Source organism: Saccopteryx bilineata, chromosome 5 (genome assembly GCF_036850765.1).
Source record: "Saccopteryx bilineata isolate mSacBil1 chromosome 5, mSacBil1_pri_phased_curated, whole genome shotgun sequence".
NCBI lineage: Eukaryota > Metazoa > Chordata > Mammalia > Chiroptera > Emballonuridae > Saccopteryx > Saccopteryx bilineata.
The window spans coordinates 161,191,843-161,195,229 of NC_089494.1; the positions used below are offsets into that span (position 1 = coordinate 161,191,843).

A 3,387-nucleotide genomic window follows, 5' to 3' on the forward strand; every position below is an offset into this window, starting at 1 on the left:
TGCATTTAGCGGAGCCCTTGGCGATTAACAAGGGCTTTTCCCTTATTAGTTAACTTTTTAATTTGTCCCTAAGTTGGAGGTTTTGTAGCCAATGTGGAGTCCAAAGGAACAGTGTACTGTTGTCCTTTTCTACTTAATGTTATCTCCTGTATTTTGTCCTCCAGATTGGCCATTGTAAAGGTGCGTTTCATCTCAATTCTCGGGCTTTGATGTTTTTCGTAGGAACCTACAGTTTCTGGGTACCTGTGGAAATATAAGCATAACCTTGACCCCAGTGCACTATGGTAGCTGGAGACTAAGCATCAGTAATTTTATTTTTATAATATATAGGTTGTTGATTCTAACTATTAGTTTTATTCAAGCTTTAATGTTTTTGAGCAGCTGTTAAATTATCATTATCCAAATTCAAAAATTAAGAGTAAATAAGGCTTTCATTAACCTGTCTTGAGGGCTACATAGTATTTTCCTTTTTTGTTTAAACAGCATGTCTTTCAGAGTATGATTTTTTTTCTCTTAATGATGGCCTGATCTGTACTAATATTAGGAATGCCTGTTAGATGTTTTATGTTATATTTACAGAAATATTGTTGACACTTGTGTGATAAATAAGCAGTGGCATTATCAGTTTTAATTATTTTTGGTATTCCCATAACAGAAAAACAATGTAAGAGATGAGAAATCACTGCATTAGCCTTTTCTGAGCTGTGAGGAGTGGCCCAAGCAAAGCTAGAAAATATATCAACAGAATAATGAACGTATTTTAAGTTTCCAAATGCTGCATAATGAGTAACATCTATTTGCCATAATTCATCATTTTGAGTTCCTCTAGGATTGATTCTAGGAGAGAACATTGGAACATTGATTAATTGGTATGTAGGACAAGTTTTTAAAATATTACATGCTTGAGCTCAAGTTATATTAGGCGCAGCTTTTAAAGCTTTGACATTAGAATGATGTAATGCATGTTCTTGTGTAGCAGTTTGCACACTTCCCACCAGTGCATCAATGGTGGAATTAGTCTTGACCAATGGACTAGGTGTGTCCGTAAAGTCATGGTGCACTTTTGACCGTCACAGGAAAGCAACAAAAGACGATAGAAATGTGAAATCTGCACCAAATAAAAGGAAAACCCTCCCAGTTTCTATAGGATGATGTGGCAGCATGTGCACATGCGCAGATGATGACGTAACACTGTGTATACAGCGGAGCAGCCCACGGCCAAGCCAGTCGAGATGTGGATGGTACAGAGGAAAATTCAGTATGTTCTGTGGCTCGCTAAATCTGAATCCGTGACCAAAGTGCAACGTGAATATCGGCGCATTTATAATGAAGCGCCACCACATAGGAATAACATTATTTGGTGGGATAAGCAGTTGAAAGAAACTGGAGTTTGGTGGAGAAACTCCGTTCTGGTAGCCATCAGTCAGTGACGAGTCTGTAGAGGCTATATGGGATAGCTACCTAAGGAGCCCTAAAAAATCTGTGCGTGAGCCCACATTGAACTGCACTGAATAGGTATGAAACTGGGAGAGTTTTCCTTTTATTTGGTGCAGATTTCACATTTCTATTGTCTTTTGTTGCTTTCCTGTGACCGGTCAAAAGTGCACCATGACTTTACAGACACACTGTAATGTGTGAGCCCTAATATGTGTAATAAATAAAAAATGTTTTCTCTGTCTGATGGACATTTGTAATTTTAGAAATAGCTGGTATAATTCATTTTGAGAATAAGGAATGGTGGCAGTTTCTATGTTTTTTACTGTAAATTCAGCATATTGAGAGTCCGTAACAACATTGAGTGGTATTGAGTGAAAATGTTCAACTGCTAAATAAATTGCATATAATTCAATCTTTTGTACAGAGTGATAAGAACTTTGTACTGAGGAGCCCTGAGGAGCCACTGCACGCCTCACCCACAGGTGTTGTAAAGTACCAAAAGCTACAGAATTGATATTAATATTTTAAGAGGCTTAAAGAACATCTTTTTTTTTTTTTTTTTTTTTTTCCCAGAAGCTGGAAAGAGGGAGAGACAGTCAGACTCCCACATGCGCCCGACCAGGATCCACCCAGCATGCCCACCAGGGGCAACGCTCTGCCCACCAGGGGGAGATGCTCTGCCCCTCCGGGGCATCGCTCTGTTGCAACCAGAGCCACTCTAGCACCTGGGGCAGAGGCCAAGGAGCCATCCCCAGCGCCCGGGCCATCTTTGCTCCAATGGAGCCTCGGCTGTGGGAGGGGAAGAGAGAGACAGAGAGGAAGGAGAGGGGGAGGGGTGGAGAAGCAGATGGGCGCTTCTGTGTGCCCTGGCCAGGAATTGAACCCGGGACTTCCGCGCCAGGCCGATGCTCTACCACTGAGCCAAATGGCCAGGGCTCTAAAGAACATCTTATTAATTTGGGTTAAGGTGTGCAGAGAAATTTTGTGAATAATCTCTGTACTATGTGTTTGGCATAAAACCAGGATAGCCCTTGGCATTGTATTGTAAATGCAAAGGGAAGGAAAACATGGATTCCCTGACATTCCACCACACCTGTGAGGAAAGGGGTGAATGGCTGGCCAGGTGCAGGAAGAGAAAAGACAAAATAAACCTTTTCTTATAGTAATGAGCCATTTGCGGGCATTTGTCCCCACGGAAACTACCTCTCCATATGAATGCATATAGTTAATGTGTGTGACTCTGGACAAAGAGATGGCAGATAAACATTAGAAAATATAGGAATGTCTCTTAATATGTAAAGAGACATCTTTCTATCATTGTGTTGACTTGTAAATTTTGTTTTCTCCAAAATGATGTATGGCTTGCAAATTGAATATGGTCCTATCATGTTAAAGGGCATATGATTATAACCAATAGTGGTAAAGGGCACCTAAATGCAATTTTTGCTTCTATACTTCCTGCTTGCAAAACTATAAAAACTAAGTAGAACAAAGGGCCAGATCTCCCGCAGATTTCTGTCAGAGTTGCAGCCGCTTGGCCAAGCTAGACAATAAAACTTTGGTGTGGAATTGACGGATTTTGTTCGTGTCTTCAATGTTTCTAGTCCCTCCGGATTAGGCTAACATGTACTATTTTAGATGTTACAGAATCAGTAAAATCAGCCATTCCAGCCCTATTAGTGATAGATACATGAATTCCAAACTGCCCTCTTGCTGTTCCGCTTATCTCTCAGACCTCACCCTTACTGGACTATTGCCCCTGAGACAAAGGAATTCCAAAAAGTTGACAACCTGCCCCAAGGAGGGGCTCCAGACATACCAGGACTTTTGGTTCAACACCCACATGCTCGTAGCCATCCAAGGAGGAGCATTCCGGACATACCAGGACTTTTGCCTCAGTATCCCCTCAGTCTCTCCCAAACACTATATAACTCACCCCTAGTCTGTAAC

At 41.3% G+C, this 3,387-nt stretch overlaps 1 non-coding gene across 1 annotated transcript; it reads right to left on the reverse strand.

Annotated features, from left to right (window-relative positions):
- Positions 1-2,299: 2,299 nt before the first annotated feature.
- Positions 2,300-2,373, reverse strand: TRNAP-UGG (transfer RNA proline (anticodon UGG)). Its single transcript has one exon. It is a non-coding gene; the product is annotated as a tRNA-Pro (tRNA).
- Positions 2,374-3,387: the final 1,014 nt, after the last annotated feature.